Below are 14,186 nucleotides of genomic sequence, written 5' to 3'. Positions count from 1 at the left end.
TTGACTAGTTAATGTGACAGCATAAAACCTAGGGTTCCCTCCCAACTTGGGACCACATTGAAGGTCTTTTACAGATACAGAGCTTCCTGTGGGATTGGCTGAGGCCTTTGTTGTGAATGCATAACATGTCTACTCCCTCTGCCCAATCCTGTTTACTTCCTCCACCTTTCTCAGGTACTGAGGCCAAGAGCCATTCCAAATAATTGTCCTGTGTGATAACCTCCATCTCAATGTCTGCTTGCCTGCAAACCCAACCTGTGATAGAGTTAAATTAATTTGATGTTATCAAATATTCGGTTGAATTGTTAAAGCAAGCAATCTATATATGCTAGTAAAGAAAGTATCAGTATAGGAAGAGGCTATCAGAAATAGAGATAGCAGAACATCTTTTGTACTGCAGATTCAGAGGAAGCTATGTTTTGAAGCATTGATCTAACAGCCTGGGTGACAGAGTGAGACCCTATCTCAAGAAAAAATAATTATAATAAAAGGGTCAGTTTAGACTAGGAGAATTCTGAGATCTCCTGAGCTTTTTCAGATGGTGGACTGAGGGCTGCAATTGGAGTCAGGTGGCCCATCTAACTGCATATTTCCATATGCAACTTCTATTTGGTGGAAATCAGAAGAGTTTAAAAAGCTAGTAGGGGAATACAAGGACACAGGGGGTTTATCCATGAAAACATTTTAGATCTGGAGAGCCACTTTCTAAAACCACTAGCCTGGCATTGGTGCCATTCACAGTTTCCAAGTGGAAGTGGACAAGCATTTTAAAGGTATAGGGAAGGAGTTTTCTCCAGTTCATATGGTGACAGCAAATTATGTGTAAGCATGACAACTAGAAATCATATTTTGTCCCAAACCAACATATAAAATGTTCTGTCAGTGCAGGTGTCCCCTGAAGAGAAGATACAACAATAGGGTAAGACTTACAAGGGAATTGTTGGGGCAAAGCACCTTCAAAGGATAAAGGGAAGCTAGAAGTGTGGAGAGAGAGCTTTGAGAACCCTGGCTGGGTGCGGTAGCTCATGCTTGTAATCCCAGAATTTTGGGAGGCCGAGACTGGCAGATCACCTGAGGGCAGGAGTTCAAGACCAGCCTGGCCAACATGGTGAAACCCCATCCCTACTAAAAATACAAAATTAGCCAGGCATGGTGGCACATGCCTGTAATCCCAGCTACTTGGGAGGCTGAGGCAGGAGAATTGCTTGAACATGGGAGGCAGAGGTTGCAGTGAGCCAAGATCATACCACTGCACTCCAGCCTGGATGACAAGAGTGAAACTCTGTCTCAAAAAAAAAAAAAAAAAAAAAAAAAGAACTCAGTACCTGTGGGATTCCTGTTGTGTTATTTTATATATATATATATATATATTCACCTGATCGGTTCTTCCTGCCCACTGCACAGAAAAAAATCAATCCACTGAGACCATGGCTTTGCAGTAAAGAAAAAGTTTGATGAGAGGCTGGCCATGCCACAAGGGACATGGAGTTATTACTCATCAATCTCCCTGAAATTTGGAGGCTGGGGTTTTTCAAAGATACTTTGGTGGGCAGGGGACTAGGGAATGGGTGCTGCCGACTGGTTGGGGAATGCAATCATAGGGATGACGAAAATGGTCCTCATGCACTGAGTCTGCTTCTGGGTGGGGGCAACAGGACTGTTTGAGTCACAGGTTGGGTGGGGCCATCTGATTGTCAGAAATGCAAAAGCCTGAAAAGATATCTCAAAAGGCCTTTCTTAGATTCCACAATAGTGATGTTAATTACCATTAACATAGTAATTAACATAGGAGGAGCTGGGGAAGTTGCAGATCTTGGGACCTCTGGAATAATGGCTGGTAATTGTTTAACTGCACCTACATTTTAGTAGAATTCAGGCCCCTCTGATTTTCCTAACCTGGTAGCCTTTCATTAGTTTTACAAGGGTGGTTTCATTTTTGGGAAGAGCTATTGTCTTCCAAAGTTAGTCTGACTTATGCCCAGGAATGACCAAGGACAGTTTGGAGGTTAAAGGCAAGATGGAGTTGGTCAGAATTTTCTCTTACAATTTTTGCAAAGGCAGTTTTATATATATTGGTTTTCATCCATGGCTCCTGGCTCATAACTCTCATAGCTCTTGTTACAGTCTTTTGTTATAATGTTGGGTGTGTTGGGCCCGAAGGGCAGGCCTCGGGAAACAGAATCTCTCTCCTGCCCTCATTTCACCTGCCCCAGGGCATGACTGTAATCTTCCTGTGAAAAGTAAAGTAGAGGTTTCTCTTCAAAGACTTTCTTCCCTGTCTAATTAAGAATAAATAGTAACTTCTCTTAGAAGCAAAATTTATTCAAAGACCTGTGCTAACATTCTTAAATATCTGCTAACCATAATAAAGAAATCAATGTACTTTATGTTCTTAGCTCCCACAATTTAGCCTAAATATTTGCCCTGGCATGCTTATGCTGGTCCAAGCAAGCATTAGGTCATAGCCTGTTCCTCTTCCTTATTTGAAGGTGTTTTTACCTTTCTCAGCGTTCCACAAGTTACGTCCTCCTTCCTTTGTTCTCATCTGCCTTTGCCTCTTTTAAAAAGTTCTAAGTTGCTAGCCAATCAGGACAAATACAGAATGTGAGGTCCCATTCCAGCCAATGGAAACTGGACACAGCAGTAGGGTGGATGCATCAGGTTATAAATGACCCTGTCTCCTTTGGTTGGTGTACTCTCATGGCAGAACTTCTGGCGAGTGTACCCTTTCTGCAGAAAGCATAAAAATGGCCTTGCTGAGAAAATTAAATTTACGTTCAAGTGCTATTTCTTTATGGCACCAGGAAACAAGCATTTCAAACATTCCCCTGCCTTTCTGATTGTGGGTCTTAAGACCCTCCCTTGAGAAGGTCCTGCCTCATATGCTGGGGGAAGGAATGCTTCAATAAGAACCCAAGAGGATTGGCTTTGGTGAGCTTTCAGATAGCTGAACACATGGGGGTTCCTGGAGGATGGTGTGCATGGGGAGGGCATGGCAGCTCTGTGCTCCTTCCCCCATACCATCTCTTCATCTGTGTCCTTTGTAATGCCCTTTATAATAAAGTATAATAGTAAATGTAAATAAGTGCTTCCCTGAGTTCTGTGAGCTGCTCCAGCAAATTAATCAAACCCAAAGAGGGGGCTGTGGGAACTGTAACTTGAAGTCTGTTGGTTAGAAGTTTTGGAGGACTGGACTTGTGATTGGTGTCTAAGGGTATGGAGGGGGCAGTCTTGGGGACTGAGCCCACCACCTGTGGGATATGGAGCTATCTCCAGGTAGGTAGCGTTGGAATTGAATTGGAAGACACCCAACTGGTGTCCACTTCCTGGTGTGTGGGGAAAGCCCTCACATTTGGTCACAGAAGGCTTATTCTGTGTTGATGATTGTGGTGGTGGTGTGAGTGCAGAGGAAAAACATGGTTGGAGAGAGTTTTTCCTCTACCTGTGAAAGCAGTGAAAGAAGGAAGGACTAGGTAGCAAATGAGTCACATCTCAGCACACTTCTGATAAGTTTTTGACCAGGCCAGTAGGGAGTCCTGGAGCCACACAAACCCTGTAGAGGATTATCCCATTGGGCAGGAAAGGCCAGATTCTTGTACCTTTGTTGTACATGGTCATTAGATGGGAGGAGCCTAGGGGAAGGGAGGCCTGGAATAAACACTGTGGTGGATCTAAAGCACAGCTCCTGGAAGCTGTCCATCAGCTGTGCCTGCGCCCCAACAGGTCTCATGAAGGGAGTTCCAAAGGAGCACTTCCATGGCCACCACAGTCCACCCCTGGTGCTGCACAGAGCCACTTTCCTGGGCATGTTCATGGAGCAGCTCTTCCAAAGTCCCCAGGGGGGAGCAGCCATGACTGCTAGCTAGTTCAAAAGGATCCTGCTGTGTCCCAGTCAACAGTGGCCTATTTTGGAATTAGGACCACTAACCCAGCATATCCTAAAGGTATGGGTACTCCAAGCAAATGTCTCATTTCTAGCATCTGGGCTTCTATGACATGATATATAGAAGTAGTCTATTTGTAGTTTGCTTATGAAAGTGAAAATATTTCTCAATATTTTAGAGGAAGTTTCTGATCATGGCAGGGTGTCGGCAAATATTCTTCTCCTTACCTCCAAGGACATTCCTTGTGGTGAGTCCTGCTAAAATGGCAGGGCACATGGCCAGTCCTTGAAGTGCTCCTAGAAGTAGTCTTTGGGAACAACCAATGGAGCTCACATAGCACCTTTCAGCTGCAAAGATACAAACTTGGAGTCAGCCTGTTCTGTTCCCTGAAGACCCTTGCAGGCACCCATGCTCACTAGGCTTCTTAGAGACTGCTCTGGACAGCTCTTCCCCACACAACTAGTCAGGCTGGAGGTTCTGCTGCTTTCTGTGAAGGTCAGCCACTTGTTCTTTCCCCTCTGGAACATGTTAGCACCACCTTCACAATGCTCTCTTTCCCTGTTCTGAAGAACACACTTCAAAGGGTCCCCAGAGAGCATGGTGGGATATGTCTCCATATCTGAGGACAGGATCCGGGTCCTCAGAATCACCCCAAGAGGTGCTGAAGTAGCCCAGAACACAGTGTGGAGTGGCGCTTCCCCTGCACGCCTCTGCAGAGTGGCCAGTTCTCTACAGGGATGCCATTTCCATTTTTTCTCCATCCATTTCCTCTTCTCAAAATAACACATTTCCCCTCCCTCCCTCCCTCTCTCTCTCTTTTTTTCTTTCCTTCCCTTCCTTCCTTCTTTCCTTCCTTCCTTTCCCTTCCTTCCTTCTTTTCTTTTTTCTTTTCTTCTGTTTTCTTTCGTCTTGCTCTGTTGCCCAGGCTGCAGTGCAGTGCTGCAATCTCAGCTCACTGCAACCTCAGCCTCCCAGGTTCAAGTGATTCTCCTGCCTTAGCCTCCTGAGTAGCTGGGACTGCAGGTACCCACCACCACATGTGGCTATTTTTTTGTATTTTTAGTAGATATGGGGTTTCGCCATGTTGGCCAGGCTGGTCTTGAGCTCCTGACCTCAAGTGATCAGCCCACCTCAGCCTTCCAAAATGCTGGGATTACAGGAGTGATCCACCACACCCAGCTTCATCTTTCTGTCTTGGCCTTCTGTCTTTTCATTTTTCTGTCTACATTATCTGTGATTTCAGTTTTATTTTTATTTTTAGAAGTTGGTCAGTAGATATGAATAAGGAGAGGGAGTGTTTGCAAGTTGACATATACTCTCTGAAATGTAGGATGAATGTATTTTCCCAAACTGAGTGTTGATATACATATAGGAAAAATCTCACAAAACAGGATGCAAATGAAATCAAATGATGGATTGAAAAACAGTACCACAGAGGCCATGCAGGATTTCCATGTCCTTAAATGATGCTCAACTTATTAATTGATAAATCTTTTAATTTTATTATTATTGTTATCATTATTATTATTTTTTTTTGAGATAGAGTTTCACTTTTGTTGCCCAGGCTGGAGTCCAGTGGTGTGATTACAGTTCACACTCAAACTCCTGGGCTCAAATGATCCTCCCACCTCTGCCTTACAAGTAGCTGGGACTATAGGTGTGTGCCACCATGCCCGGCTAGACCTTTTAATATTTTTATACTTATAAGATTGTTTATTTATTTAGAGACGGGGTCTCACTGTGTTGCCTAGGCTAGAGTGCAGTAGTGCAATCACAGCTCACTGCAGCCTCTATCTCTTGGGCTCAAGCGATCCTCCTGCCTCAGCCTCCTGAGTAGCTAATACCACAGGTATGTGCCGCCACACCTGGCTAATTTTTAAATTTTTTTTGTAGAGACAGGGTCTCGCTGTATTGCCCAGGCTGGTTTCGAACTCCTGGGGCTCTAGCAGTCTGCCTACCTCAGCCTCCCAAAGTGCTGGGATTACAGGCATGAATGCCTGGCCTTATAAGATTATTTAAACAATCAATCTAAATTTTATATTTTCTTTAATAATAAAACATTGCTTTATTATTTAATAATAATAATAAATTTAAAAATATTAACAATAAAATGCTTAATGTTTTTTCTACTTTTAAAATGTTATGCAACCCCTTGTTCTGTCAAGGCTAATTCATTATTCTTCAAGGTTGTTGTGACCTTCCTGCTGCTACCTGATTATCGTGTGCAACCCAGGGAGCAGATTCATTCTTCCTATTCTTGGTGTCTTTCATCCATATCTGAAACTCTTTAGTGTGCTCAAATTCTTAGTATATCTTTTGTTTGTTACTGACACAGAAAGGGAAGAATACACATTTCTATGTAAAAAATGGTCATATAAAAAAACCCAGGATATATATACATATATGTCGTGTGTGTGTGTGTGTGTGTGTGTGTGTATGTTTTTCTCCTAGATGAAATGGACAAGTCTTGGAAACACACAAGCAAAACTAACTCAAGAAGAAATAGAAAATCTGAATAAACTTTAAGAGACTGAGTCAGTTTTCAAAAACCCCACACAAAGAAAAGCCCAGACTGGATGGCTTCTCTGTTGAACTCTAAGCACAGTAACATGAACCTAGTGGGAGCAGCAGATGGAAAGGAAATAGAGACAGGCCAGAGGTAATGTTCCATCACTATTGCCAAATCTGAGCCATCACTGTCCCTTGCCCTGACCACAGCCTTAGCCTCTTGGTGTTCTCCTGGCTTCCATGCTCCTGCCCAGCTACAGAACAATGCTGTCAGAATGGCTATTATTAAAAAGTCAACAGATGCTAGAGGGGTTGCAGAGAAACAGGAATATTTTACACGGTTTGTGGGCATGTAAATTAGTTCAACCATTGTGGAAGATGGTGTGGCAATTCTTCAAAGATCTAGAACCAGAAATACCATTTGACCCAGCAATCATATATGCAAAGGAATATAAATCATCCTGTTAAAAAGATACACACATGTGTATGTTCACTGAAGCACTATTCACATTAGCAAAGACATGGAATCAACCCAAATGCCCATCAGTGGTAGACTGGATAAAGAAAATGTGGTACATATATACCATGGAATACTATGCAGCCATAAAAAGGAATGAGAACATGTCCTTTTCAGGGACATGGATGGAGCTGGAAGCCATTATCCCCAGCAAACTAACTCAGGAACACCACATGTTCTCACTTGTAAGTGGGAGCTGAACAATGAGAACACATGGATACATGGAGGGGAATAACACACACTGGGGCTTGTTGGGGAATGGGGTAGGGGGAGGGAGAGCATTAGGAAAAATAGGTAATGCATGCTGAGCTTAATACCTAGGTGATGGGTTGACAGGTGCAGCAAACCACTATGGCACATGTTTACCTATGTAACAAACCTGCACATGTACATGGAACTTAGAATAAAAATTAAAATTAAAAAAAAAAACCTAAGTTGGCCAGGCCATCCTCCAATCATTCCCATCTCTAAGTTAAAGGCCCCTTTCTTATGACTTCTAACAAGGCCTTCATAGACTGTGCCCTGTCCTCTGCGCTCTCCTCTTGCTCTCATGCTTGACTCCATGCTATCTCCATTGTCTTTAATATCTACTCCCTGGGACCCCGGGCAGCCTTCCTGTGGACCTTTGCAGTGGCTATTCCCACTCTCTGGGTTGTTCTTCTCTCAGATATCTGCGTGGTTCCCTCAACTGCCTGCTTCTTGATTTTGCTTAAATTTCACCTTCCTAGCAGGGCCCATCCTGCGCATCCTATGTAAAAACAGAAACCCATGATTCTCCCTACTCCCAAATTTAGTTTCCCACAAACTGCTTTATCCTCTATAGCACTCGTTAACTAGCTAATCTACAAAATAATGCACATATTTTTATGTGTGTTGTTCATGTTCTCCCCCCGCCCCCCATTAAGATAGAGGCACCAATAAGGCAGGAATTTACCTTTTTTGCAATTGATGCTACTTGAAATTGTCCCAAGTACATCCTTGATACTCAATAAGTATGTTAAATTGATAAATGGACGAATAGCCTTCTGAGTAGTACCTGGACTTCACAACTAAAAACTGAACTCACTATATGTTTGTCCAAATGAGTCATGTCCATTTGTCCAAGCCAGATGGCTAGAATAGCCCTGGCCTTGCTGTCACCTACTCCACTTTCTCTTCTGTTTCCTCCTCGCCATCCCCATTGTTAGGTCCTCACCTTTGCTTTAGTCACAGCTTTAGCCATTGTCTCACTTTGCTTTAGTCATGGCAAGGAGTCCCTTAGGCCTCTCACCCCTGGAGTGACACCCATCTAATCTCCCTCTCAGGTAGCCACAGTATATTTCTCAAGTGTACATAGAATTGTGCCACTTTTTTTTTGTTCCCAATCTTTTGGTGACTCCCTATATGCTCAGGATAATGAACAAATGTCCCATCATTGTATATATATTTGTCAAAATGTGTCCTTGCCAAATGCCGCAGCCACATCTCCCACTTTGGTTTCAGTTTCTATGCATACCTGACTATCTTCCTGGTGTCCCACTGGCTCTCTTTCTTCCCTGCCTCTTCACATGCTATTTTCTTGACCTTGGAAACAGCCCTTCTCCACCTAGTTGGCTGTTCTTCCTTCTTTAAGGCACAATTCATGTTTTATCTCCCCCAGACTTAGTTTTATGTCCTCCTTCCTTTCCTGCTCTCTTATCCCTATCACCATTCCTTCCAGTTGGCAATTTCTGGTTATTCATTTATCTCCCACTCTGCATTGTAGATTCTGCTGGGCTGAAAGATGTCTTCTTCTTCTTCTTCTTTTTTTTTTTTTTTTTTTTTTTTTTTAATTTGAGACGGGGTTTGACTCTGTCACCCAAATTAGAGTGCATTGGTGCAATCACGGCTCACTGCAGCCTTGACTTCCTGGTCTCAAGTGATCCTCCTGCTCTAGCCTCTCGAGTGTCTGGGACTACAGGTGCATGCCACCAAGCCCAGTTAATTTTTTTAATTTTGTAGAGATGGGGTCTTACTATGTTTCCCAGGCTAGTCTCCAGCTCCTGACGTCAAGTGATCCTTCTGCCTCAGCCTCCCAAAGTGTTAGGGTTATAGGTATGAGTCACTGTGCCCGGCTAACAGATGTCTTTCAACTCAATATGAGTAAGGCCTGAGAAAGATTCTCATGTAGAATCATAACTGTTTTATAAACTAATATGTAAGGAGCTAAGGAAATGCTTGTATGCGTCACTTTCACTAGCTTCTGATGGTTCTCCTGGCATATGCAAATATTTTACTTCAGCACATAAGTCTAGAGAGATGAGAACTGCTCTACCATCAGCCAGATCTGGATGAAATTGTAGCACCTGTGGGGTAATATTTTAGGGGTTTAGAGTACAGCCAGACTAGTTAGTTTTCCAAATAGGTCTCATCCGGGCATTTCCTTGAATTTTTTTTTTTTTTTTTTTTTTTTTTGAGATGCGAGTCTTGTTTTGTCGCCAGGCTGGAGTGCAGTGACGTGATCTCGGCTCACTGCAACCTCCGCCTCCTGGGTTCAAGGGATTCTCCTGCCTCAGCCTCCCAAGTAGCTAGGACTACAGGCATGTGTCACCATGCCAGGCTAATTTTTGTATTTTTAGTAGAGACGGGGTTTCACCATGTTGGCCAGTATGGTCTCAATCTCCTGACCTCATGATCTGACCACCTCAGCCTCCCAAAGTGCTGGAATTGCAGGCGTGAGCCACCAAGCCCGGCCAAATAACTTTATTTTTTTTTAAAGCAGCATGCTAACAGCTTCTAAAAACAGGATATTTGTGCATATCTGTCATATATATGTGTATATACATATTCTCCTAGATGAAATGGAAAAATATGCTCACCTAGGCTTAACATTTTCAGTAATTACAGAGTAGGTACGAGCTTTTAGTTCCTTTTTTTCTACAGGCCCAAGAGCCTGGATACCAAATCCACTCTCTCTGGTTGAAGTATGAATGTTTGGGATGATTGACCTAGGTCAAAGTGAAGGAGACACTTCAGATGTTTAAGCATTTTTAGTTTTTTCGAGACAGAGTCTCATTCTGTCACCCAGTCTGGAGTGCAGTGGTGCAATCTCGGCTCACTGCAACCTCCACCTCTTGGGTTCAAGTGATTCTCCTACCTCAGCCTCCTGAATAGCTAGGACTACAGGCATGCACCACTTCTCCTGGCTAATTTTTAAATTTTTAGTAGAGATGGGGTTTTACCATGTTGGCCGGGCTGGTCTTGAACTCCTGACCTCAGGTGATCCACCCACCTTGGCCTTCGAAAGTGCTGGGATTACAGGTTTGAGCCACCACCCCTCGGCCAGTTAAGCATTTTGAAAGGATAAAATTGTCAAGTGTCATCTAACACATGTCCAGGATATCTGGCCTACATTGAGGTCAGATGGTTGGGGGAGAAGCACAGAGGGAGGAGGAAAGGATACGTCATCCCATCTTATATATAATCTAGGAAAGAAAGGTGAGGGCCCACCAAGGCAAATGGGTGATGGGAAATGAGACAGCTGCAGGTAGCACTGAGCATCCTTCTAGTTTCAAGACAGGAACATTGGGCCAGGGGTTAGGTCTGGCAGGCTGACAGTCAAAGCCAGGGATGCATGATAATGATACCTAAATAGTTTTCTCTACTCCTCACAGTGGAACTGCTTGATACCACTGTGTTGACTTCTGACTGGTCTCATCTGCCTCACAATGTGTGGGCTTCCACCTTGTTTAGCAGGACAGAGAGCAGGTTTGGTTTGTTTGACATCTCTAGGTGGGACTGAGCCTCCATCCCAAAGTGTAAGGTCTATTCATGACTGATAGTGGCCTCTCTTTGCTTCTAGAGGAAGCTTTTGCTCCTTAGTTGATGAGATCCTCATTCTTTCACCAAATAAAATAAATCAATTGGTCACCCCAAATCTCTGTCTCCAGTGAGCCCTGAGCATGCAAAAAAAGTGCCCCAAAAGCAAGACTGTTGCTTGCCATGTCCACACCAGAAAGGAAATTGCTGTAACCAAAGCTAGGAACACAAATGCTTCCAAGCACATGTATTTTCTCGATGGTTCTGAAAGGGGGCTGAGCACAGTGGCTCACGTCTGTAATCCCAGCACTTTGGGAGGCTGAGGTGGGCGGATCACCTGAGGTCAGGAGTTCAAGACCAGCCTGGCCAACATGGTGAAACCTTGTTTGTACTAAAAATACAAAAATTAGCCAGGTGTGGTGGTGGTCACCTGTAATACCAGCTACTTGGGAAGCTGAGGCAGGGAGAATTGCTTGAACCTGGGAGGTGGAGGTTGCAGTGAGCCAAGATCATGCCACTGCACTCCAGCCTGGGAAACAGAGCAAGACTCCATCTCAAAAAAAAAAAAAAAGTCAAAGGTGCTACTCTGAATGGATGGACTCTGGGTATTCTGACTGAAGGCAAGAATAGGAGTGGCTCCCTAATATTATATGCTGTTATACCCTCTGATTACAACAAATATGGTCCGGTCAGAACTATCTCAATCATTGTAGAAAGAGACATATATACAAACACAGGTATGGTGTGGTCTCCACCCATTATAGCCCTGTGCTTTGTCCAGGTGAGCCCTTACTGCTCTGATTGGGAGACAGGAATACAGGGACTTTTAAACACACATTTGCACCTGCAACAGATGTGCTACACCCAGTTGAACCCCAGGTACTCTGACTGAGGTCATAAGCTTTGTATTGAAGTCATCTGTCTCCAACCAGAGGTATGGCACTATCCTCTCTGATAGCAAATCAAGAGCACAGTGCTGGCATCTGGTGAAGACCTTCTTGCTATGTCGTTACATGGTGGAGCACATCACATAGCAAGAGCAAGAGCCTGTCAGCTCAGGTGTCTCTTCCTTTTACCAGTCCCATCATAGGGGTCCACCCTGATGACTTTATCTAATCCTCATTACCTCCCAAAGGCCCCCACCTTCAAACATATTTACATATGAATTTGGGGATTGAGTTTTTAATACACGAAATTTGGTTGACACATTCAAACCATAGCAGATACCAAAGGTGGACATGGGGGAGTCAAATTCCCAAAAGCTGACTGGTGCTGTCATTGGGTTCCAGGGCTGCAGTAGAGGTTAAGTAGGAAGGATTTTTGGGGGCTGCCAGGTTCTTCAAAGGGAAACAGCTGTTAACGTTGCAGGGAGAGACAGGAAGATAACAGATGGGGAAATGGGCATGGTATCCATGTTGATTTCATCAGAGTCAAAGGCAGGCTTGGATGCCAAGTCTGAAGAGGGTCTGCTTACTATAGTGGAGGTGACTGCAGAAGCAGTGGTAGGTGGGCCAGAAAAGACAGGGCATTGAAGAGGGTGGTTTCCTGTTGAGGCCTGTCTGGAACCCTAGATTTCAGGTGATAGGTGTTTCTTGGGTCAAAAGGCAATGTTGTAAATTCAGGTAGGGCTGTTGACCATAAAAGCAGGTGGGCTGGTGGAGACTGTGTTCTTTACAAGGGATATCTGCTCCATACTGGGATGGAACTGGTCAAATGGGAGGATACTCATCCTGGATCCTATGGGAGACCAGGAAATGAAAACCTGTGAAAAGGGATTGGTATCCATGCAGTTTATACCAAAGTACAAAGTAGGCTTGAGGTTGAGTCTGCAGATTACTGGCTGTGATAGTGAAAATGCTTGAGGCACCAGTGATGGGCCGGTCTATGAAGATGGGCATACAGGTGGAAGAGTCTGTAAGAAAAAGGGAGAAAAATCCACAATGACTCAATTCTGATTAGATGACTAGATAGATTCTGATTAGATTACTAAACTGATAGATGACTCAATTCTGCAGGAGGTAGACTTGAAGCAAAGGCCAAGGGATTAGGAGATGTGGTGAGGTCAAAAGTAGAGATCTAGGCCAGGCGTGGTGGCTCACACCTGTAATCTCAGCACTTTGGGAGGCCGAAGCAGGCAGATAACGAGGTCAGGAGATAGAGACCATCCTGGCCAACATGGTGAAGCCTCGTCTCTACTAAAAATACAAAAATTAGCTGGGCATGGTGGCACATGCCTGTAGTCCCAGCTGCTCTGGAGGCTGAGGCAGGAGAATCACTTGAACCCGGGAGGTGGAGGTTGCAGTGAGCCAAGTTCGCACCACTGCACTCCAGCCTGGTGACAGTGCGAGACTCCGTCTCAAAAAAAAAAAAAAAAAAAGTAGAGATCTGCGCTGGGTATGGTGGCTTACATCTGTAATCCCAGCACTTTTGAGAGGCTGATGCAGAAGGATCACTCAAAAGCAGGAGTTCCAGACCAGCCTGGGCAACATAGCAAGACTCCATCTCTAGAAGAAAAAAATGCCTGTAGTCCTAGCTGCTCTGGAGGCCGAGGTGGGAGGATTGCTTGAGCCCAGGAGTTTTAGGCGGCAGTGAGCCATGATTGCACCACTACGTTACAACCTGGGTGACAGAGCAGGACCCTGCCCCACCACCCCCCAAAAAAATCTGCAGATGAGGGACTGAAATGGAAATGGCTTTTATTCCCATAAAGGGGAACTCCCAAAATGATATTGAACCTAAGGGGAGAAACAACAAGAATAGGAAAAAAAAAAAAAAAAAGGAGAGTTAGGATATGGGCATTTCATTTAATGATCTGTATATGGGGTGAGGACTGGTACAGGGGCAGAAGGGACTGGGGGCCTGGAAGACAGGACAGCCAAGTCAGTGGCTGGTAACATGGTAGTATCAGCAAACTACAAGGTGAAAATGGCCAAGGGTGGGGTGCCTGCCATCTCTGCAACAAGCAGGAAGAAAGAAGGGGCAGGCTGAGGGGCACTGCACTGCTCTCTGAAGGGGCCTTGGCTTTATCTTCTAAGAACATGTGGTTAGACTGGGGCTCTGCTTTCTTCTTCAAGCCTACATCTTCTCCAACGACTATATAAAAAAGCTTAGGAGAATTTGGGCAGCTCACCTTGACCTCAAAAAATAGCAGCGTCAGTGGCAGCAGCGGGCGAGTTGGAACTTTGTTTACAGAGTCTACAACTGGCAGACGTGTGGGTTGAGAGTTCCTGTTTGAAACCCTTCCTCCCTGCATCTTCTCTGTCTTCAGAGAGAACTGGACCTCCAGAGAGGTAGGAATCCCCTAGCAGCACTGCCTGAGCTGGTGATGGCATGGCCTTTGATGAATGAGCTCATACAATACCTCTTCGCTTTCTCATCTAAGGCGTCTTCTAGGGGTTGGAGTGGAGGTTTCCCTTCAATGGCCCGGGTAGGATTTCGTTGTCTTGGGGGTAGATCTGAAGACTCACTCCCACTGCGATGGGTGGGGGTAAGGGAGCTTC

At 44.6% G+C, this 14,186-nt stretch overlaps 1 long non-coding RNA gene across 2 annotated transcripts in view; it reads left to right on the top strand.

The window, feature by feature from the left end:
• The window catches only part of LOC103785654 (uncharacterized), a 41,118-nt gene that overhangs the window by 5,512 nt on the left and 21,420 nt on the right, over nt 1-14,186 (top strand). The window contains exon 1 of one of the 2 annotated variants that reach the window (XR_611350.4): nt 13,850-13,976. The exons of the other annotated variant lie outside the window; for it this stretch is intronic. This is a non-coding gene — a long non-coding RNA (uncharacterized LOC103785654). Of the gene's footprint in view, nt 1-13,849; nt 13,977-14,186 lie in introns of those variants that run through there. 2 annotated transcript variants of the gene reach the window in all.

This window comes from Pan paniscus, chromosome 20, assembly GCF_029289425.2.
Source record: "Pan paniscus chromosome 20, NHGRI_mPanPan1-v2.0_pri, whole genome shotgun sequence".
In the NCBI taxonomy this organism is placed as follows: Eukaryota; Metazoa; Chordata; class Mammalia; order Primates; family Hominidae; genus Pan; species Pan paniscus.
Note: the sequence above shows the minus strand (reverse complement) of the source record. Positions and strands in the feature narration are given on the sequence as shown.